Here is a 25,648-nt window from a genome sequence, read left to right as displayed (position 1 = left end):
GTTCCTAATCAAATTGGCACTAATTTCTTTCAGTACAAATTATCATCATTCACAGCAAATTTGCTTTCAGTGAGCTGTGCCAACTTGAGGTATGGTTCTCAGCACTTTTATCTCTGCCCATCAATACGACAGATCAAATCATTCTGTTAACAACCATGTCTTTTCCTCTCATTTTTTATGATGACCAGTAAGGTGGAATGCCAACTTTTTTCCATTTATTCCAGTCTTGTTCCACTCAAAAGAAAACTACTATAAATGGGGCTCCATTTCTTTATAATAATTCTTACTGAAATGAATTTAGGTAAAATATGGGAGTTAAAAAATCCATTGTAAATATTGCAATGATATTAAGAAATATGTTTGGTTACTTATCTATTGAGTATGTATATTACCTAGTCCAACATTTTACTTCTAAAAAGATGTATGTATGCATTTGTATATATGTCAGACTGCAGATTCATATGTTCCCAACTGTTATGCTACTTTATATACATTTTACAGACTTCCAGGTGTCATCATAATATTTATATATAGTTCTCTGATTCTTCATCATGTACACTGTTGTAGTTTGCTATGCCATCTGCTCAAAAAGATGCATTTTTATAGGTTCAGAATAATACTTTCATCTTGCCAAATTGCAAATATTGTTAAAATATACCAGAAAGATAGAAATGTTAGGCAGTGCTCTAGACTTCTGTAGTCTTATACCCATCTGCATTTAATTACCTTACATTTTTGCTCAGGTGTTGAGCCATCTCATGTAGAAACTTATGGCCAGGAAATTTTCATAATTATAGTTTTATTATTTCAATTTTGTAGTTTTAAACACAACAAGATGAAAGGCTTTACCTGAAAATAACTGTCTTACCTGTAAAACATGTTAATTACAGCACAAATGATGTCAGTGAAAATATTGGAAACTTTCAGGTTTAATTAGGTCTACCACAGCAATAGAACTAACACAGACTTGGCATTTTGGTAGTTTTAATTCCTGTATGAGTTTTCATCTTTAAGAAGATCATGTATAGAGGGTGAACAAATGAAAATGTCATTTGTTTAAAACATATCATTTAAGTATATACCCAAGCTGAAGTGTAATATCCATTCACAATATGTTATAGTGACAAAATATTTTCTACCAAGGTTTCCACAAAGACACACATTCATTCCTTAGGCATTGCTGCTTTTCCTTGTCTTTTCATAAGATATGATGAGAAACTGAGCCTCTAAAGATAAAAACAGTTCCTCAGACATATTTTGAAAAATTATGCCTTCTGTATATCACTTTTCTAGTTTCAGTAATCTCGAGATTTGAAAATAACCATCCCCAAAAGAGTAGGATATATTCTAAGCCCAGTGGAAGCACAGAAACAAAGCCTTACAACTGCAATGCGGTAGTCTTCCTGCCAATAAAAAGATCTTAATTGCTATAATTAAAAATAAGAGTCCCTTTTATTAAAAACTGAATCCCCTGTTGTGCATCTCATTCTATTAATACTTTGCATAACACTCAGGAATTTCTAATGCCTAAGGATAATACAAAATATAACTTTCCCTGACTACTTGCAACTGTAAATATATGGTTTGCCAGTGATGGTTTCAAATAATCAAATTGAGATATTAAGAAATTAAATAATAAAAGCACCAAAAAATGAATGAAGAAAAAGTGAAACATGACCATATATTTTTAAAATATAGATTTGACTTCCAATCCTGATAGGAAAATAAAGGAATTCTATCAGAAAAACCTTGTATAATTCTGTCACCCCCACAACTCTAGTATTCATCAGGAGCCATGCCAACAATTAAATGAGTTACCAGCAGGATTCCCAAAACAAAGCCAATGAAGTGACGAAGAAAGTCTCATCTGTGACACAGAATCCATGTCTTCATGATGCAAAAGGGAATACAATGTTGCATATGGATTTTGTTAATATTTCTTAACTCTCAAACATCTTTACTATATTGTATACATAATGAAGCAGCCTGGGGAAAATTAGTTATTGACAAGCCCAAATGAGTAAGTACAGATTATTACAGTGGTATACTCCCATCCACTCCTTTGGTTATTTGTTTTGTATCTTAATTCTCATGTGAGCTATCGCTTTAGTTCAAAACATTCAACCTACTCATTTCTGTTCTCTTCCACTGCCCTAATTATAGCTGCTTCTTTATATTTTCTCTGCATACTAGATAAGAAGTAGCTTAGTTACCCCCACAATAACTAGGTGGAATCCTCCTCCACATTTTCATCAGAAAAAGATAAAACAAGCCTCTCTCTCCTTATCACCCATCCCCCGCCCCGCCCCCATATCATATAAGGCTGTACCTGAGGGTGGGAAAGAAGAGGGAAGACTCAGAATCTGGGATCATCTGCTTTGAGGGGAATTAATTATTCAATTAAATAACCCGTCCTACCCCTTTACTTTCACCAGTCAGTGGAACCTATACTCAGAGAGAATCAAAAGGGATTAGAGATCCCTGAAAGAAAGGGAGACTAAATTCTTGGCCTTAGGCTTGAGGCTTCTAGGTTGCAATCTACAAAACTACTCAATGAACAACAAAGATGAACAAGATGAAGTAGTTTTTGAGCAAACTTGAAAACTTCACTTAAAGTTTAGAGATGTGTATGAATTTGGAGTGGGTTTCCCTGGTGGCTCAGTGATAAAGAATCTGCCTGACAATACAGGAGACTTGAGTTTGTTCCCTGGGTCAGGAAGATCTCTTGGAGAAGGAAATGGCAACCCACTTCAGTATTCTTGCCTGGTAAATCCCATGGACAGAGAAGACTGGCAGATTACAGTCCATGGGGTCACAAAGAGCTGGACACAACTTAGCAACTAAACAGCAATGAATTTAGAGTATGGTTCACGATTCTTACCCAAAGATTTAACAGCTGGGAGACTGGGAGGGACATTTTTTCCCTGTTGTTTGTAACTTGGTATAGAGTGCCTGGGAAGAAAAGAGTGCCTTTCCCATACCAGGTTTCTTGGAAAGACCTTTAGCAGCTATCATGTTTCTATAGGAAGAGTACAGTGGATAAAGCAGGGAGAAAAGCAAAAGCCTTTGAACTTTCTAGGTGGGTCAGTTGAAGAAAGCAATATACCACCCATGGAGCACTTGGGGGTTGGATCATTGTCAGGCCACACAGAGAAGTAGCTGGCATTATCTGAGGGAATACTCAGTTTTGAATAGGCAATGTATCCCCACAAAGGAATACCACGCTGTCTAACCGAGACTACCATGAGACTACATACTAGATACAGATAGAAACAGAGCTAGTATGGGGTGAGAAATGCCATCCCAATCTGGGTAGATGCCCAGGGATGTAAGCAGACAGCTATCTCCTGTCTTCCCCCTCCCTAACTACCAACAAGAAAAGGTTTAGGCCTTGGGGAGAGAAACATTGCTTTCATTTCAAAATCAGACCAGGATAGATCAGGATAATGGAGGGAGAAGAAGAATGAAATCATATCATGCCTTCTACCCTCTCTAGAATCTTTCAATCATCAATGGTTCATTTTTACACATAATAAAAACTTCTAAATAAACTTTTGAACAGGCTATATTATGTGTATGTGTTTATTAGGTGTCAGTAGCATATTATTAATAAATCATTTATATTCATTTCAGTCTTATAATCTATTATGCTCAGTCGCATCTGACTCTTTGTGACCCCATGGACTGTAGCCCACCAGGCTTCTTTGTCCATGGGGTTTTTCAGACAAGAATGCTGGAGTGGGTTGCCATTTCCATATCCAGGGAATCTTCCTGACCCAGGGATCGAATCCATGTCTCCTGTGTTTCCTGCATTGGCAGGTGGATTCTTTACCACTGAGCCACTGGGGAAACCCAATAACCTATTGAGCTATAAGAGTTACTGTTTTTATGCCCATTGTGGAGTTGAGGGAACTGTATGGACATGAAGCTATATTTAAACCCAGGTCTGTCTGATTTGTCATTTCTAGTAACTCTTCCATGATTTCCCATTTCTGTAAGGCTGCTGCTGCTAAGTCGCTTCAGTCGTGTCCGACTCTGTGCGACCCCATAGACGGCAACTTACCAGGCTCCCCATCCCTGGGATTCTCCAGGCAAGAACACTGGAGTGGGTCATGAAGGTTTAGAGGGTCCTTTATAATCAGTATTCTGTTTTTCTTTATGACTCAACAAGTATCTCTTTCTTATTTTGCTGTTTTTTATTTCTAAATATGTGGTAAAAATGAAAGTCGCTCAGTCAGTTGGGTCCAACTCTTCGCAACCCCATGGACTGTAGCCTACCAGGCTCCTCTAGCCATGGAATTTTCCAGCTAAAAAAGCTGGAGTGGGTAGCCATTTCCTTCTCCAGGGGATCTTCCCAACCTAGGAACTGAGCCCAGGTCTTTACCATCTGAGTCACCAGGGAAGCCAAAATATGTGTTTCATACATGTAAGGTAAACCAGGTACATTTTTTTTTTTAACTTGTAAAAGAAGAATACAAAATTCATGATAGTGTAGGAAGAATGATTTCTTTTCAATCCTGTGATCATGCAAGAGACTTTAGAGGTCAAAACATGAACAGGAACATTTGTATGCTTAAAGTCATCTGCACAGTTGAGAAAGGGACAAAGACAAAGTGTCATCGGAAACCATTAAGGATTATTAATTCTTTTTTGGATGAGATAATGAGATCCTCTTAGGAATCTAAATGAATATGCATGAAACATTTTAGGTTATGAAAGAAACGTCATCTGTTTTGAAAAAGTTCTTACCCAAAATATAACCAAGATGAGTATAATTGTTTTTTAATAATAAAAGGTTTCTAATTTTACATTCTAATTTTTAAGACTTAGGCTCATTCTTTCACATCAGGTAAATAGCATATTTAAGTTCCATTCAAGCATTTTTTGGTTCATGATCAAATTTCTTCCCTTTCAAAAGGAAAGGATTTCTGTGTTTCTATATTAGTACTTTTTAAAAAATTGGAACTATATATCCTCATTTCAAGTAAGAGTTTATAAGCAATTTTCAATATAACGGGCATGTATTTTATCTATAGTACTTTGATTTTTCCATTATAGGCCTTTGATTTTCCCAACGTTTTCTGTTTACCTTTATATCATTTTTTTAAAAAAAATATTCACCAGGTGGAAATTGTTGAAGCATAGATAATCCACAAATTAGTGAATATGTTTTGAGGTCTAACCTGTGCCAGGCACTTTGGCACAAGGAGATGACAGTCCAGCGCCCAGATGGAAATGATGACATAATTAGAATACAAACTGATGAATGCAGTGATGGGTCACGTGCAGAGAGCTGGGGACACTCAAACCTCAGCTGGATCCAACCACCAACACATGTAACGACACCTCTGCTCTTTCTTTGAATATAGCAATAAACCATCCAGGAAATTAAGTGATTAGTCAAATTCATTTATTTCATTTATTTGAAAGTTTTAGGGGAAAAAAAATGTGCAAGGAACTTGAAGGTGAGCAATTGACTCAAGGTATTGCTTCAAATGACTCTTCGGACAGTCTGAATAACTTCCTGCCTATTATTTGACTTAAAAACAAAGTCAGAAAGAAGGAGCTGAAGCTTTTATTGCTCAAATGATGCTTTACCCAACAGATTCCAGATTACGCTATGTTTGTGTGTGTAAAGATGATGTTGTCTATATTTAATACAAATATTTACTTTTATAAGAATGCTATGTTATTGTAGCTTTATCTCAGAAATGTTACTTTTAGTCACTACTAGTTTTAACTTTCTGCACATCTGTAAATGGTGTAATTTGTGAAAGGATTTTTCTTGTGCTATACCCTCACAGATTCTTCCTTAAGTCTATAGGTTTTGTTAACATACTTTTTATTAGTAATTATTTATTATTCATGGGAGGACATCAGCATTTTCTCTTTTTTTGGAAAATAATAGCTATTTACTTTTATATGTTTTGAATTATTATTTTATGAAAGTGGCCTTTCTTGGGGTTGGTAAGCACTTGAAGAAGCCCAAAAGAATCAGAGAAGACTGATGGATGAAATGGAAAGACTCTCACTAGGCTGGACACAGTCAGTGGCTACTCTGTAAATGACCCTCCCATCGTAAAGAGCAATTCTGCAGGAGGTTCAAATGAAATAAAATGTAAAGAGATGGCATTTGGGCTGCTGTGCAGAAAGGAAATGACACAACTATGTTGACTTCTGCTGTCAGGACCCCATGGCCTCTAAGAAAGCCTCTACTGTTAACTTAGAACAGTAAAGATAGACTTTATCTAAGGGCAAAACTACGAATGATTGCGCTAAACAATGAAATGGTTAACGAAAAAATCAGTGAAAGGAAGACGTTTGTACTTCTAAGGAGCCAACATTGTCAAGTTCTCTAGGAGTGATGGAGTTGACTCTAATAGTAATAATAATAAAACCATTTATTGATTACTTACTATGTGCCAATCCAAGCACAATGCTAAGATTTCTATATATATTGTGTCATTTAATTATCACAACAACTTTCTGTTGTACTTACTGTTATTACTATTGATTTTACTTAATTGGTCAGAAAACCAGGTTGTAAGCCATTAAGTAATTTGCTCAAAGTAATACTACTAATCAAGGTCAAATGATTAATAGTACTAATCAAGGTCAAATCTAGCCTTCAGTCTAGAATCTGTGATGCTATTCAATATTAGAAAGTAAGAGTCGCTTAACTTAAGTTTCCTGGAGAAGGGAATGGCAACCCACTCCAGTATTCTTGCCTGGAGAACTACATGGACAGAGGAACTGGAGTGTTATAGTCCATGGGGTCACAAAGAGTGGGACACGGCTCACTAACAGACTGACTAACACTATCACTTTCACTTTAGAGCATGGATATCAGCACCTTCATCAAATAGGAAGCTCAAGAGCCATGATTAAGTTTCTAGAAACCAAACCAGTGATTTTCAACTGGAAGAGTTTTACTCTCTTCCTCGGGGGCATTTTGGGTTGTCACAACTGAGAGATCGTGCTAGTGGGTAAATGTTAAGGATGCTTCTGTATATTCTGTGACTTAGAGGATGATAACTCTCAATAATTACCCAGCCAGGAATGTCAAAAGTGCTGAAATTCAGAAATCTTGAACTAAAATATTAGGGCAAATTACATAATTGATGGGTCCTGGTATAAATGAAAATTCAGGGTAGCATACCCAAAACACTGAGGAAAAAATGTGTTTTCTTTTCTTTTTCCCATTCCTCACTGTATCTCTCATGGTGGTTTTTATTTGCTAAGGGAAGTCACTTTCCTTGGGCAAGATTAGTGGCTGGCAACTGCAGGTCCTCACTGATGTCCAGAGCTCCACCCTACAACTGGGTACTGATTTCATCTCTCTCTTTGTCTACATTCAGACTCTGCCAAGGGAAGAGGATGGCACAATTGACCAAATGACTGGGCAGGGATGGGGAGCCGGTGGCAGTGAACCCACCCCAGGGACCTAGAGAAGCCGAAGGAATCAGCAGGTCAGTGAACCAAGGCTCTAAGCCACTAGTATGCACTTCAGTTGTACCATAAGATTGCACTATAAATATATTAAAATATAGAAAAAATTTATATTTTATAAGTATAAAATTTTTATAAATATATAAAAGTATATAAATCCAAAACTGAGCTATTAAAAATTTCTAGATGGTGAACAAACAGCTTTATATCCTTAGGATGCCAGCCCCTTCTGAGTGTGAGGCCCTGTGTGATTGCTTTGGTCCATCACCAATGAAGTTGGCCCAGAAACTATAATGACAGCTGGAGAGGATTATGAAGTATATGGCTGGTGCAGGAATCTTGAAAGAAAAAATCTAAAGGGCTAGATAAACATTACTCCTTTTATTCAAATGTTTAGATACCGCAGCAGGAAGCCAAAATCTGAGTGTCCAGGTTTGTCCCCATTAGGGACATAGAGTATATCATCAGAAAGCAGCAGCCACTTAGAGTGACTGAAGATCAAAGGAGAGGAAACCAATAATGGAAACCTACTGTAGGATATTGACAATTTAGTAGAGAAGGGACAGTCCTTAGAATACATTTAGTAACATACTGTGAGTCTGAGCAGGGACAATAGAGATTCAGAATAGTTCTGGGAAGGAATAGAGATTCTTAGAAGAGCTAATCTAAAAGATGGTGTGGGGTGGCTTCCGAAGTGTATATCTCAGACACTGATAGTATCTGATAATTTGAGGTTGAGTTGGGTCATTCCAGAATCCTTCTGAAACAAGAAAAGCAGAAAAGGGAAGAAGTATCTGATTGCTTTGGCTCAATTTGGTGCTGCTAGACATTAAATGCTTGTGTTAGCAAGTAACATGTTGTGGTAGGCAGGATAACGGTCCCCCACGATGCTCACACCCTGTGAATATTTTACCTTACATGGCAAAAGGGTAATTGCAAATGTGATTAAAGCTAATGTCTCCTGACATTGAAATCAAGAGATTATCAAATTATCTTGAATTATCAAAACGTACTCAATCTGATCAGTTGAATTCTTGAAAGAATCTCCTCTAGAGACCTCAGGAAGGAGCACAATCCAGCCAATATCCTGATTTTAGCACAATGAGACCGTGTCGTACTTCTGCTCTACAGAACTATAGAATGACAAAGTTTTGTCCTGTTTTAGCCACTGCATTTGTGATGATTCACTACAGCAGCAGTAGGAAACAAATACCCATGTTCTGTGCTTGCATGATAAACTGAGCACTGTGAGAACACATGAAACCAGGCAAATTAGAGCTAGGATGATCACTGAGATAACTGAATCTAACATCCTCATTGTAGAGAGAGAAATCTGTTTTTAAAAGTGGTTAATTGATACACCAAAGGTCACACAGCCTAATCTTTCAGCCAAATCCCCCTGTCTTTCTACTGTACTACACATTTCTTGATAAAGGGATTCTCGGTCAGGAGATGAGGACAGATGAAAATAGATGGAACACTCATATCGTCGAGGAAAAAAGCTGTAAGAGCCAGGGTGAGAGTAAACAGGAATGAGAGGAAGAAATGAACCAGGAGAGAAGTAAATCTTCTTGGTTCAAAGACAAGTTCCAGTTAGAACTGAAAACACTTAAAGCATAGCATGCCAGGGGGAAAAGATAAATCAGCCCCAAGAAGCAGAGGTAAAGCATGAAAAATGATCAAATGAGGCAGGAGGGAGAAACCCTCGCCTGTGTTTCAGCACCACCTAAATCAGAGCAGCTTCCTTTTTGTAGTTGCTCCCAGAGTCAACTTCCCCTTGATAAACTAGGTGGTGAGTCCAAGAGGTGGCTGGCATTGCAGAACTGTGTATCTCATTAGTCCTGTGAGGGGCAACGGGGGAAGATACACCTTCCCTCAGAGAAACAGTGTTGCCCTTGGAGAATAATTCCACCGGAGTGGCTGACCTGAAAACAGACCTTTTCTTCTAATGCCATGTCTCAGAGGAGAGCTGCCTTTCTCCAGACGTTCTTTATGGGCCGTCTCTTGGTTAGAAATTAAAGAAAAATATGTCAGACACAGAATCGAGGAACAAAGTATAAAACATGACTCCAGTATGTTACTATTAGTGATGGTGCCATTGGAAATACCCAGAAAAGATCAAATTGTCAGGATTTAAAAGGTCAGCAGGATCTTCAATCATGTAAGTCTTGCTCTGATTTGTTATTAATTTCTTTTGTAAGGGAGGATACACCTGAGAAGTCCAGTGGTTAGACTTTTTTTTTTTTTTTTCAATGCAGCTTCAGTTTGTTTAGAATGATGTTTGTACCCATGCAATTGTTTTTCCACCTCTTTTGATTAAACAGTCATAGGATTTGTATGAATGAGTGTATAGTAAGAAGGAAAATTAATTCCCATATTAGATTATTTTAGTTACACTTACAAGATGATTGCCCCTGAAAAAGCCAAATATGCAAAACTTTAAAAATGATGTTTGTTTTTGCATGGTGTCTGTCTTGTCTGATCTTCATTTGGCCACCTCATCCACCATATGTCCCATGCTTCCTTCTACTCTTTTCCATAGTTTCTTGATGAGATATTCCTCCAGATTTCCTCCTATACCCCCCAACTGCAGTGGTAGACCATGTAGTTTGAAAAAAAATTTCTGTAATTGCAATAAAACATCTAGAAAACTCAGTGTCATCTGCTCCAAAAACAGAAGCTTTCTTCTGAAGAGATACTGCCCCTCCTCCATTCTCTCTAACACCAAAGAGCCCTACTCCTAGCCCCAAGCTAACAAATCTTCATGTGAGTCAAGTATCAATCAGATGAGAAGTGAATGATTTATTCTTCATTATACTCTGAGAGTCAGATTTGATATATGAGTAAAAACCTTGGCCTTCCTTCCCTTTCTCAGCTTCTCTCCAAATTTCCACTTAGTCCCTTCATCTTAAGGTTCTCTATAATGTAGGCAGATATGGAATAAGCCCTTATTTAGAACCATCTTTTTGCTATTTTTCGTATTAATAGTTGATTTTAGGCCTTCTGTATATTGTTGAACTAGATTAAGATATCTTGTATTATTATTTCCCTTTGATTAGCTTTTTTATTCCCAAACTTACTTCTGAGATTGTTTTAGGATAATATATTTAATGTTTAACTGTGTTTTTAAGGATGAATTGCATTTTGTTCTCTAAATTTACTTTCAGTCTTATCCAGAAAGTGACTAAATAACTAAATGTTATTTTAGCTATGGTGTTTATCTGACACTCTGTCTTAGTATAGGAAATCAGAATCTAAGGCATGAAATTCAAAGGGAGAAAGACAACAGAAGTTGCATAAATCCCCCATCCACACTCCCTACCTTCTGAACCCTCTGTTAGGGGATCATGTCTCACCCCTCCTAGCATCAAAGAATGACTACTCTGTAGATCCTCCTGTCCTCTTTTACATCACTGAATATAGTTCCTCTCACAATCCTGAAGTCAGTAGTATTTTTATTCCAATCTTTAGTTTAAAAACCTAGGTATAGGTTTACCGGTTTAAAAAAAAAAAGTTGAATAATCTTTTAAATACACGTCCATTTGATGAGAAAGCCTTTGTACTTCACTACTCTACTATGCTGCTCACAGTCGTCCTTTAAAACCTAGAAACTGACTCTTAATACTTTTAGATATAACATAAATTTTGTCACAGAGAGCAAAACAATATAAAAAGCCAAGAGTAAAGAAAGAAAAACAAGGTCATAAAAGAAAATATACATTTTAATGGTTTAAAGACAAATTCATCTTAGTTTTCTTTACCATTTGTCCATGTGTAACCTGCCTGCCAATGCAGGAGACATAAGAGATGTGGGTTTGATCCCTGGGTCTGGAGCGTTTCTGGAAAAGGGCATGGACATTCACTCCAGTATTCTTGCCTGGAGAATCTCATGGATAGATGAGCCTGGTGGGCTACAGCCCATAAAGGTCAAACAGAGTTGGAAGCATGACTGAAGCATCTTAGTGCACACACACACACCAATGAAAAACCTACTAAGGGAAGGTCATTGTCTCTGAGGTGTATGCCGGCTCATTGCAGGCATATTCTACAATTGGCAGGTGCCCAGGTAAATTCAGAAAAAAAAATCCTTCACTTTATTCATCAACTATTCTTTAGGGATTCAGTGTCAAATTGGGTTCTCTCCATATATTGTGAGTTTGGAAGCTGGGAAATTTACTTATCATTCTTATCACAATAAAGCAAACAGATGAATGAATGAAAACAAGAAAGAGAGGAAAGACTAGGTAATAAATTTTTAATATTTCAGCCCCTATGATCATTAATTTTATGTGTCAGTTTGGCCACAGGGTGCTCAGATTAAATATTATTTCTGGGTATGTGTGAGGGTGTTTCCAGATGAGACTAGTATTTGAATCAGTGGATTCAGTAGATTGCCCTCTCCAGTGGAGGTTAACATCATTCACTCTACTGAGGGCGTGAAAGACATCAAAGGCAGGGGAAGGAGCAATTCAAGTCCTTTTACCTTGCCTCACTGTTTGAGCTAGGCTATCTCATCTTCTCCTGCCCTCAGACTAGGATTTATGTTCCCCTAGTTCTCAGATGTTCAGACTTGGACTGAAATACACATGGGCTCTTCAGCTGAAAATGGCAAATGGTGCAACTTCTCAGCCTCTATAATTGCATGAGCTACTTCTCTTAATAACTAGATAATAATTTATTGTTTATGTTTCTCTAGAGGACCCTAATATAGCCCCTGGATGTACGGACTCTCTAATTTCTATTCATTTTCCCATTTTCTGCCATAGCATGTAAGGAGGCTTGGTAACATTAAACTGTAGTTATTAATCTATAGTAATATAGGTAGGACATAGAATTAATAAATAGCCAGTAGTTCCAAAAGTTCTAAAGTACATTACAGAAAAACTCTGTGTTTCTCTTGGGTTGCACCTCCAGAAAACCCATGAGTTTGATAGGGAAGAGGCAGAAAATCTGAAGTGAGATGGCAAGAAGAATCCAATTTTTCAATAAAATTTCTACATAAAGATAAATAAAATCAACCACAATGTTTTCTAATGTTTTCATTCTTTTACAAATGAAGATCACAGTATTGAACAAAAATCCAAATTAATTAAATTCATATTTGGGTACAGGGAACTCTTTAAGTTCAAGTTATTTGATGAAAGGAAATTCTTCTTTATGTAGCTATGTTTACTTAAATTCATCTAGAATTATTGTATTAGGCTTCTCCAGAGGAACAGAACTGATAGGTGATATATGTATGGAGAAATCTATTATATAATTATAAATTATGAGGATTTTGTTATTATTACATTATTATTTCATGAAATCATTATATAAGGAAGTGGATATAATTATGAAATAAAACATATACTATAAGGTTCAGTTCAGTTCAGTCGCTCAGTTGTGTCTGACTCTTTGCAACCCCATGAATTGCAGCACACCAGGCCTCCCTATCCATCACCAACTCCTGGAGTTCACTCAAACTCATGTCCATCGAATCGGTGATGCCATCCAGGCATCTCATCCTCTGTTGTCCCCTTTTTCTCCTGCCCCCAATCCCTCCCAGCATCAGGGTCTTTTCCAATGAGTCAACTCTTCGCATGAGGTGGCCAAAGTACTGGAGTTTCAGCTTTAGCATCATTCCTTCCAAAGAACACCCAGGACTGATCTCCTTTAGAATGGACTGGTTGGATCTCCTTGAAGTCCAAGGGACTCTCAAGAGTCTTCTCCAGCACCACAGTTCAAAAGCACCAATTCTTCGGCGCTCAGCTTTCTTCACAGTTCAACTCTCACATCCATATGACCACTGGAAAAACCAGAGCCTTGACTAGACGAACCTTTGTTGGCAAAGTAATGTCTCTGCTTTTGAATATGCTATCTAGGTTGGTCATAACTTTCCTTCCAAGGAGTAAGCGTCTTTTAATTTCATGGCTGCAGTCACCATCTGCAGTGATTTTGGAGCCCAGAAAAATAAAGTCTGACACTGTTTCCACTGTTTCCCCATATATTTCCCATGAAGTGATGGGACCGGATGCCATGATCTTCGTTTTCTGAATGTTGAGCTTTAAGCCAACTTTTTCACTCTCCTCTTTCACTTTCATGAAGAGGCTTTTTAGTTCCTCTTCACTTTCTGCCATCAGGGTGGTGTCATCTGCATATCTGAGGTTATTGATATTTCTCCCTGCAATCTTGATTCCAGCTTGTGCTTCTTCCAGCCCAGCATTTCTCATGATGTACTCTGCATATAAGTTAAATAAGCAGGGTGACAATATACAGCCTTGACGTACTCCTTTTCCTATTTGGAAGAAGTCTGTTGTTCCGTGTCCAGTTCTAACTATTGCTTCCTGACCTGCATACAGGTTTCTCAAGAGGCAGGTCAGGTGGTCTGGTATTTCTATCTCTTTCAGAATTTTCCACAGTTTATTGTGATCCACACAGTCAAAGGCTTTGGCATAGTCAATAAAGCAGAAATAGATGTTTTTCTGGAACTCTCTTGCTTTTTCCATGATCCAGAGGAGGTTGGCAATTTGATCTCTGGTTCCTCTGCCTTTTCTAAAAACATCTGGAAGTTCACGGTTCACATATTGCTGGAGCCTGGCTTCAGAATTTTGAGCATTACTTTACTAGAGTGTGAGATGAGTGTAGTGGTGTGGTAGTTTGAGCATTCTTTGGCATTGCCTTTCTTTGGGATATTATAAGGTACTTCACATTATTTTGGAATCTGAGAAGTGCCCATATCTTCAGTTGGCAAGCTGGAGACTCAAGAGAACCAATAGTGTGGTTCCAGTTTGAGTCCAGAGTCTTGAGAAACAGGGAACTTGATATTTGAAGGAGAATCAACCTTTTTGTTCTATTCAGGCCTTCATCTGATTTGATGAGAGCCACCCATGTTGGAAAAGAGAGATTTCTGCTGTTCCCAACTACTAATGCAGATATTAACCTCATCTAAAACACCCTTATAAATACATCCAGAGTAAAGCTTGACCAAATATTTGGTAACTCTGTGGCTTGGCCAAGTTAACATATAAAATTACTGATCCTACTTACTAATAGGAGTGAAAAGTGAAGAAGGGTCTTTTAGAGATAGATTGAACTTCAGGATATTCTGGCAAAAGCCACTTTTCAGAGCTACATAGTAGGCATGATCTGTGGGAGAGGGAGCTATATTTTTTCTGAGGAAAATGCCCCTAAGTAACAATGGCTTCTTTTTATAACGTTAATTATGTATAAGTCTGCTTCAGGCTTCATATCTTTCTGGAAATCAGGAAACCTGAACTGCATTGATGTATTGATCCAGAGCTCATTTTAGTAACTATATTTAACATTTCTTGTCACAAGGAAGAAACTATTTTTATTTCTACAGCCTTTTGTAAATATATATGTTGTGAAAAACCTGGCTAAACAACCACTTCCTGTTTAGAGAGAAAAAGTACATTTAACATGTATTTGAAATGCCATAGAGCAATGCTCTCAGTAATGATTTTTCAACAAACTTGTACATTTCACAAATTTATATTATAGTTCCCCTTGTGTTTCAAGGGAAAAACATTCCTCCTGTAAATTCCTTTTTCAAAAAATTAATGTTATAGAATCATAATTCTTTAGGAAATATTTTTTCTTTTTATAAGAAAAATGAAAAAAATATGTATCAACCCATCTTCAAATTATTAGACACATGAATATGATAAAGACTCAGGGTTAAATTTAATTTTATCCTAGGTCAGCCTTGTTCGCTCAAGGAATCTTTATGAAACAGTGGTTGTTTTAATCCATATCAGATACTGGACTGTGTAGGTAGGTATGTGTGTGTGCTCATGCTCAGTCATGTATGACTCTTTGCGAACCCATGGACTATATAGCCAGCCAGACTTTTCTGTCCATGGGATTTTCCAGGCAGGAATAATGGAGTGGGTTGCTGTTTACTCCTCCAGGGCATCTTCCCAACACAAGAATATAATCAGCATCTCTTGCACTGTTGGGCAGGTTCTTTACAACTGTGCCACCTGGTAAACCCTTATACAAGACACTGTGCTTTACTTATGACTGTGGCCAAGAGAGGAAATGTCTAAGTTCTTTGAGATAACACAGTGGGAAGTCAGCAATTATAGCCCAGGCATTAAACAGCTCTTTCTACAACACGTCACATTACAATTGATTACTCCAAGAGGAACTTGGCATTTTGAGGGTCTCTGACCAGTCTCCTACCTGACCATGGTTGTGGTCAAGAACCTCATTTAGAGATGATTTGCCTTTCCTCACAATCCAATGTTCCAGAGTATTTGCTGTGCAAAGACAGGAGCTTGGACAGAGGATTTTCAATTAGGAATTTACTGACAGTTCAGAGAGAGAGAGAATACTGACTCTGATGAACAGAGGGCTGAATGATTTGCACATATAAGATGGCTTAGTGTCTTGAACCATGATTGGTTAGATTTATTCTGGAGGGGAAGCATCAGAACATTCTTAAGTATGGAAATTGAAGCTATATTGCACATGCTGGCTGTGCCACTTTCTGGCTCTTGCTTAATCTCCCTTGAAACCCAATATTATGCATTACTTAGTAATACAATATTTATTTTTTATGTAAAATATAAAATGTACTCAACTCTTCTAACTGCAAGAGTGGGATAGTTCAACCTATCCTCTTGAGCACCTTCAGGTTCAACTTACTTATGTGTGGCACTCAGGCCAACTGGATGACAGCATAGTACAAAGAAATTTATCCACAAAGTTTTTTCTTATCATATATTTAAATTAATTTTTCTGTGCTCATTTTCTGACATTTGAGGTATCTCTGTGATAGATAATTAAGTATAGTTTTGATGTGTACACAGTTGCTCAGTCTTCCCTTGTGGCTCAGTTGGTAAAGAATTTGCGTGCAATGCAGGAGCTGCTGCTGCTAAGTCACTTCAGTCGTGTCCGACTTTGTGTGACCCCATAGACAGCAGCCCACCAGGCTCCCCCATCCCGGGGATTCTCCAGGCAAGAACACTGGAGTGGGTTGCCATTTCCTTCTCCAATGCATGAAAGTGAAAAGTGAAAGTGAAGTCGCTCAGTCGTGTCCGACCCTCAGCGACCCCATGGACTGCAGCCCACCAGGGTCCTCCATCCATGGGATTTTTCCAGGCAAGAGTACTGGAGTGGGGTGCCATTGCCTTCTTCGGCAATGCAGGAGACACGGGTTCAATTCCTGGGTCAGGAAGATCCCCTGGAGAAGGAAATGGCAACCCACTCCAGTATTCTTGCCAGGAGAATCTCATGGACAGAGAAGCCTGACAGGCTACAGTCCATGGGGTCACAAGAGTCAGACACAACTTAGTGACTAAACCACCCATCACCACTCACCACCACCCAGTTGCTCAGGCATGTCCAACTCTTTGTGACCCCATAGACTGCAGCACACAAGACTCTTTTTTCCATGGGATTTCCCAGGCATGAATACTGGAGTGGGTTGCCATTTCTTCCTCTAAGGAATCTTCCTGTCCCAAGGATATAACCAGTGTCTCCTTCATCTCCTGCATTTGGGGTAAATTCTTTACCCCCGAGCCACTGGGGAAGCCCCTATAGCTTTGCTAGCTGATAACAATTACATATACATATTAGGCTGTGTACTGAAGGTCTGCTATGTCTAATCCATTAGTCATATGGATTAAAAAGAAAAAGCCTCTCCTTAAGAAAATTGTCTCCCTTGGGTATATACACTCATTTTATAACCATGTACAGTCAGTTTATTGAAAGCTGTTGAACTGGTTGTTGTCTGTTCAGACATTTTTTAATTCTAACAATAGCAAGGTCAAATAAAATCAGTAGGTAATATCATGAGGAATGTCACACTTTACGATTTGAAGATCAAATTCACTTGCACCCACTGCAAAACATCCCATTGCCTGTCTCATTAAATAATCTTCATTATATATCATTGTATTTATGGGAGAAATATTGAAGGAAAAACTTGGACATGTTGATATTTTCATCAGAGTCATCCATCACCATAATAAGTAACCAAAGTCCCTTTGAAAATAATACATCTAGCAATGCATAGATTCCAAAGAATTGACTTCTTGTGTAACACACTTTGGAATATATTAATATGAATGTTATGCTAATTTGTCTGCCTTTGACCTAGAGTTTATTTAAAATCCTAGAGGATTTTCAAGAGGCTATTACTTCATTAAATTAACTCACAAAGCAAAGCTAACTTCCACCTCTTATCTTATTAAGACAAATTAATCTGAAAAAATTATTTGAAGAATGAGTCAACACAAGCTCTATAAGAAGTATAGTTCAGTTTAAGCTTTAGTTGATATCTGCAGTAATAGTTTAAAACTAGAGTCAAATATTCTTGAATTTCATTCCCAACTTTACTACTTATAGCTTTATGTTCTTAGGTATGCTATTTATAGTATTTTAATTCCTAGTATATTCAACAATAAATTTCAGTAAATGGTAATGTCTATCTCACTGAGTGTTATAAGGATTAAATATAATAACTATCGGAGAAGGCAATGGCACCCCACTCCAGTACTCTTGCCTGGAAAATCCCATGGACGGAGGAGCCTGTAGGCTGCAGTCCTTGGGGTCGCAAAGAGTCGGACACGACTGAGCGACTTCACTTTCACTTTTCACTTTCATGCATTGGAGAAGGACATGGCAACCCACTCCAGTGTTCTTGCCTGGAGAATCCCAGGGACGGGGGAGCCTGGTGGGCTGCCGTCTATGGGGTCGCACAGAGTCAGACACGACTGAAGCGACTTAGCAGCAGCATAATAACTATATAAGGATTTATTCTCTGGCACTAAATATATAGTTATTATTAACTGTGTCTTAATTATTATTTTTAGAACATGAATTTGTAACAGGAATTGTGTAGAGAAAAATTCAAACTATTATTCAATTCAGAAATTTTCCTCTGAGGGTAATCATAATGTTTCAGCAATTTGAGAAAATGGTTTCTTTTTGAAATCTTTTAAGTATGAAATTATTAAGCATTAAGTTCAAAATATGAGCATTTTAAGATAAGTATTTATGGCAGCCTTTCACTGAATAGAATCACAATAAGTCCTATAGATTAAATGACATTTCTAACTTCATGATCCAATTTTTTAGACAGGACATAAGTAGAATAAAGCAACCATCCCATATCAAGCAGTAGCAAGTGACAAGTGATAAAGAATTTGAGATGAATGAAATCATTATGGACTTATGGAGGCAATAAATCTTAACTGTAAGTTTTAAGAAAGGATAGAATTTAAATTCATAGATTTCATAGAAATTCATAAAACTTAGATTCTTAAATATTTGGTTAAATATGAGTAAGAAATTTAAAGATGATTTTATTATGCATTTGAGAAATTAAGAATGGACTTTTTTATTTAGAATGAAATTCTTATAGGAAGGGAGAGGTTGAAAAATCTTTGGGAATTCTTGAATATTAGAAAAGATATATAACCTGACTTGGGACTTCCCTGGTGGCTTAGAGGTAAATAATCTGACTGCAATGCAGGAGACCAGAGTTAGATCCTTGGGTATGGATGATCCCCTGGACAAGGAAATGGCAACACACTCCTGTATCCTAGTTGGGAAAATACCATGGATGGAGGAGGCTGGGCAGCCACAGGGTTGCAAAGAGTCAGAAGGTACAGAGCACTTAACTTGACTTACCACACAGAAGTGTCAATTAAATTAAAGTGCAATCCTAATAAACCAATGGGAGAAGTAAAAAGATGCATATTTAAAGTTTTTCCCTTAATGATTTTTTTCGGACTGGTTTGTCATCTATTTGACATCACTTAAATAAATCTGGTCCCATCATTTCATGGGAAATAGATGGGGAAACAGTGGAAAACAGTGTCAGATTTCATTTTGGGGGGCTCCAAAATCACTGCAGATGGTGATTGCAGCCATGAAATTAAAAGACGCTTACTCCTTGGAAGGAAAGTTATGACCAACCTAGATAGCATATTCAAAAGCAGAGACATTACTTTGCCAGCAAAGGTCCATCTAGTCAAGGCTCTGGTTTTTCCAGTGGTCATGTATGGATGTGAGAGTTGGACTACTCTTGCGAGTCCCTTGGATTGCAAGGAGATTCAACCAGTCCATCCTAAAGGAGACCAGTCCTGAGTGTTCATTGGAAGGACTGATGCTGAGGCTGAAACTCCAATACTTTGGCCACCTCATGTGAAGAGTTGACTCATTGGAAAAGACCCTGATGCTGGGAGGGATTGGGGTCAGGAGAAAAAGGGGACAACAGAGGATGAGATGGCTGGATGGCATCACCGACTTGATGCACATGAGTTTAGTGAACTCCAGGAGTTGGTGATGGACAGGGAGGCCTGGCATGCTGCGATTCATGGGGTCACAAAAAGTCGGACAACTGAGGGACTGAACTGAGCTGAAATAAATCATGCTGCTTTAATTGATTATCCAGGTATTAGCTCCTCCCCAACATATATACGGCTCTCATCTTTCCCACCCCTCTCCAATCCTTTTTCAAGTTTCCATAACAAAATAATCATTCAAAGCACATCATGCTATTTTTGGATTTACTTTACAAGACTTACCACTTACTGAAAAATTCCACTGGACATGTTTCATCTTTCTTCTGTACCACATCTCCATACCGGAGGGGAGGTTTTCTCTCTGCACTACCCCATTCCAACACACACACACACTCACACATTCTCCTTAGCTCTGCTAGCTCCTGTCTCTTTGCATCTGGTCTTTTTCACTCTTCACTTGTGCAGTACATCCATATTCTCCTCCCTTCTCAGTAATGGGCAGTGTCCTCTTCCTCTGGACTTCCAATCCCAGTCTGACACCCATGATGCCACTTTCCTCATTTTGGTGGGATTATCACAGCATTTTCTGAGCAAAGGCTGCCTTCTCTCTCTCCCTAGGGTTCTTGCTCTGGTTATAAACAAAGACAAAGATTCCTCCTAAATTATTGGATAGACACAGCAGGTAGTCAAATGCTACTAGAGATGGCTAAGTAACTAGGAAATTTTTCCTATGAATTAAGTGAAAAACAGTTACAGATTAGTATATATCATGAGGTTCCCTTTTTGGCAGAAAATATGTACATAAAATATCTGACATTTTTAGAAAATAGTTAATAGTGGTTATACTTTAAGAATGATATGGTTTTCTCTTATTTCTTATATTTACTTCTAAATTCTGTGAAGATTTTATAATATTCATATGTTAGTTTTATGAGAGAAAATAATGTTTTCATTTGATGTATAAATCAACTACATACATTGACTTAAATGATTTTAGAGTGCAAATATAGTATGCAGTTATTAATATATTTGAAAAATTATAAAGACACTGCTATTTTGTTTTGTATATAATAAATACCAGTCTTATATTTAGTACTTAAAATATACATTTGCACTGTATCCTCTATCCACCTCAAAATAAGTATTTTTCCCTATTTCATCCATAAAGAGGCACAGAACACTTAAGTGATTTGTCCAAAGTCACACAGATAGTAAATAGTAAAGCCAGAATTAAAATCAAGTTTTCTTATTGTTGTTCAGCATTATATGTGGTTGTTCCTTAGAAAGAAAATCCATTCAGCTAGAAACAAAAGATGTTTTTATGGATTTGGTAGCCAAGAGGTATTTATTGTTTACACTGCAGAAGATAGAATAGCTGAGGGAGATAGTAATCAATTTTAGGAGTTTTAAGTTTTAGGGTAATTTGATTTTTTCAGTTCATTGTGACTCTTGATTGTGTCACATGGAAATTTTTATTTTGCTGTATATACCATTGAATCAGCCTGGAGGGAATTAATCCAACTAAATGTTACAGTTATTTTCTAAAATACTGATTCCACATAAACCCAATGGGCTATGTTAAGAATCCATGAAGAATTCATTGGCATCATCAGGGTCTGCTGTGTTGCACATTGTGGCCAAATGATATCCTTATCAACATTGAAAATGTTGTTGCTGCAGTAGAAGTGGTGAGTGTATTGAAAAAGCAGGACTTTCCATCATATTGTTTGGAAGAAATTTGACTCTATGAGCTTTAGGTTTATAAACTTTTAAGTGTCAGAGGAAAGGTCATTAGGGAGCTAAAGCTAAAGAATTTCTGTTGTGTTCATTTCTGCTATGCAGCAAAATGGTTCAGTTATACAAATATACATATTATTTTTATATTCTTTTCCATTATAATTTGTCACAGGATGTTGAATATAGTTCCCTGTGCTATATAGTAGGACTTTGTTGTTTATCCACCCTATATATAATAGCTTGCATCCGCAAATCACAAACTTCCAATATTTCTCCCACCCAATCCCCTCCCTTTGGCAACCACAAGCCTGTTCTCTATGCCTGTGCGTCTGTTTACTTTGTAGAAACAGAATGATATGTTCATTTGAGTCACATTTTAGAATCCACATGTAAGTGATATCATCCAGTGTTTGTCTTTCTGATTTACTTCACTTAGTATGATAATCTCTAGGTCCATCCATGTTGTTGCAAATGGCATTATTTCATTCTTTATTATGGGTAATAGTCCCTTGTATATATGTACCACATCTTTCAATTCATCTGTCAAGAGGCACTTAAATTATTTTCATTTCTTGGATATTGTAAATAGTGCTGCTATGAACATAGAGATGCATGTGACTTTTAAAATTATAGTTCTGTCTAGGTATAGGCCCAGGAGTTGTATTTCTGTGTCATATGGCAAATGTATTTTTAGTTTTTTTGAGGAATCTTCATAATGTTTTCCATAATGGCTGTACCAATTTACATTCCCACCAACAGTGTAAGAGAGTTTCCTTTTCACTATTCCTCTTCAGTATTTGTTATTTGTAAACTTTTTAATGATGGCCATTCTGACCAGTGTGAGGGTACATTTGTAGTTTTAGGGTACTATTGTAGTTTTAATTTTCAAGTCTCTAACAATTAGTGATGATGAGCATGTTTTCTTGTGCCTATTGACCACCTGTATGCCTTCTTTGGAAAGATGTCCATTTATATCTTCTGCCATTTTTAAATTTTTTTTTATTGAATTGTTTGTATATTTTGGAAAGTAAGTCCTGCTGGTTTCATCAATTACAAATGATTGCTCCCATTCTGTGGGTTGTTTTTTCATTTTATTTATAGTGTCCTTTTCTGTACAGAAGCCTGTAAATTTGATTAGATTCCATTTGTTTATTTTTACTTTTATAACAGTATTATCTTCTGTGAACTAAATTAAAACTATCCTAACAGTTCTCCAATGCTCTCGAACTTCTGGTCTTTGTGATCTGAGTTTACATTATGAAGGAAAGGAACTAAATTTATAAAAGAGAAACAGGAAAGGAAAGAAGAAAAAGTAATATGGCAAGATTCCAGTGGAAACAAGAAGAGATAGCATATAGAATAGAGATGGAGAAGTTTCTGTTCTCTGTGCACTGTTCTCAGAAATGGCTAGAAAATGGTAACAATGAGTTCATAGGAGCAGTCGGTCAATATAATCTGACACATATGTTTCCAAAGTCACCAGCTATCTTAGAAGACTATAGTTTCTCTCAGAAAAGAGCAAGAGAGAGAAGGACAGAGACAAACAGGGAGAGAGGGATTTTAAGGCATTGACTTACCCAGTTATGGAGACTGGCAAATCTGCAGGGCAGTTTGGCAGTCCAGAAAACCAGGGAAGAGTTGATATGGCAACTCAAGTTCAAGGGCAGACTGAGGAGGCCAAATTCTCTCTTGTTTGGGAACCTCAGTCTTGTTTTCCTTTAGGCCTTCAATTTATTGGCTGAAGCCCATCCACATTATGGAGGGTGATATGCTTTACTAAAAGTCTACTAATTTAAATGTTATCCTCATTTAAAATATCTCATAGCAGCATCCCGACTTACACTTGACCAACTACTGTGACCTAACCAAGGTGACACATAAAATTGACCATCACACAAAATACTACAATAAATGTAACAGATTTATCTTGGAAAAAACAAAAAATTTACTTTTAGAAGTAGATGTTGGAAGGTTACAGCTTGAGAGTTACTGTGAAGTGGTGGAAGGAGGTTTACCTAACTTTGGCCAGAAAGGAGCGATGCCAGAGGTGGATGAATGTGGCTCATAACACAATGGGGTAACTGAGCTGGCAGATGTTGGAGGTGTGTCTGTGGGTGCATTTGATTTATTTCAGTGCGGCTCTATTCAACTCAGTGCAGCTTTCTATGCTTACCTAGTGTTTCTTATGAATGAAATCATGCACTAGGGAACCTAAAATTTGTTCTGCTTAAATTGTTTCTTAATGTGTCAATTGTGTTGGAAAAAACTCTCACTTTAAAAACAAAAATAACTGCATTTAAATTTATGGTGCTAGGCTGGGGAGAATGAATAGAATTACCAGGAGAGTCGGACACGACTGAGCGACTGATCTGATCTGATCTGATCTGATGCTACCATCAATGTTCCTTGCAAAGGAGTCTAACTACTTTGCTGAATGAGAAAGTGATGGGCAGGAGAATCCAAAAATATATAGAGGTCTGCCTCAGGCACACTAGATACTGAGTAGGCAGTCAGTAAAGATTTATTGAATGACTGTGTAACAGAGTAAACAAAGGAATTCTTATAGTGAATAGAAATTGAAGTGATTTTTGCATCAGGCAGTAGAATTCTAAGTTGGCATTGATTGCTTACCTGAGTTAAAAAGAAGATCATTGCATTGATCCAAGGTAGAAGATCGTGAACATCCTGGTAAGACGCAGAACTGATACACTGTATATATGTAAGGATAATGAAATAAAGGAAGTAAGAAAGGAAATAAACTTAGGAGGAAGAATAACAGAGAGAAAGAGATGGGCAGAGAGCATGAGAGGTGTGAAAGCAAGAGACATCCTGATGAGCACAAGAAGCTCCAGTGGAGCTGAAGGATGCCCAGCTGAAAGCTTTTGAACCAGTAGCCTGTAAATGGCATCACAGACTTACCATACTTCATAGCTCTAGCTCCAGTAGTGATGTTCAACCCTTTGTTGGGGACTGTGGCCATTTATATGATTCCTGTTTTGGTCAGCTTTGTCTAGAAAATTGGGTGGGAGTGAGCCCATCATGGAAATACTCCAGCTGAAAGGTGAGGAGGAAATTAGCATTTTCTATTTGCCGCCCAAGTACCATGAAAATCATAAGCAATCAAATTAGATTAATGTAGCCAAGCTCTTCCTAACAATTTGAACTGTAAAACAGTGGAATGGGCTGCTACATTGCAAAGTATGATATGTACCTTCACCTAAGACCAGAGTACACATTAGTGTTGCCATTGCTTTTGTTGTTATTAGTTTTATTATCAATAAGATGTTGTCAAAAGTAGTCTTTTATTACTGGAGAGATCAGATTCTATGTTCCTTAAGGAAAAAGTGAAATCACCTCTGATTTTTATGTTTTATGGTCTTATTAAATAATTGAATCACAGAAAAACTTAAATAGTTTATTGAATTTTATTTGTCCTTACTTGCCCATGTACATATATGTACCTGACAGTTTGGTTACTTGGAGACAATTTATTATATATATGAAATCAAATTTAAGAGAACATTTTCAGATTTCTACAGGTAGCCTGAAGAGCTGCATTTAAAGAACATCCACAATTATTGAACTGTTAGCAAGCACTGCTTTACTCCTCTATGGCTTACTTAGCATCAATAATTTCCACCTAACTGGATGATAGACCCCAGGTCTTGTTATAATATTACTTCCCCAAAATGTGAAGTTAAAAAAAAAAAAAACCTCAATTTCACTTTGCTAGAAACTGTAATTTTCAAACTTTAGAATCTATAAGAATCATATAGGACATTTACTTAAAGATTCAGAGTCCCTAGCCCTGGTCCTGGAAATATATATTTTTTAGTAGATTTGGGGTAAGAAGCAGGATTTGTGTTTGAATCAACACTGTAGAGATTCCAATGCAGACAATTTGTGGGTCACAGTTTGAGAAATAGTGGCCTGGAATGATCAATTCTACCAGTTGATCAATTTGGTCATGTCAGTATGACTGATTAATTTTTCATTCAATCAACTCATTTGAAGTGAAAGATAAGTTAAATCAAATGACACTCTGGTTATAAGCATAAACAAAACTTCATTGTATGGCATTAGATCAATATTTTAACTTTTCAGCATCTCAGTTTCTGGATCTATAAAATTGTAACTATATTTCCTCACTATGTTCTTTAAAAGAAGAACTATTAAAATATTACAAAACAAGTTTTAAATGT

This window comes from Bubalus bubalis, chromosome 1 (genome assembly GCF_019923935.1).
Source record: "Bubalus bubalis isolate 160015118507 breed Murrah chromosome 1, NDDB_SH_1, whole genome shotgun sequence".
NCBI classification, from domain to species: Eukaryota; Metazoa; Chordata; class Mammalia; order Artiodactyla; family Bovidae; genus Bubalus; species Bubalus bubalis.
Note: the sequence above shows the minus strand (reverse complement) of the source record.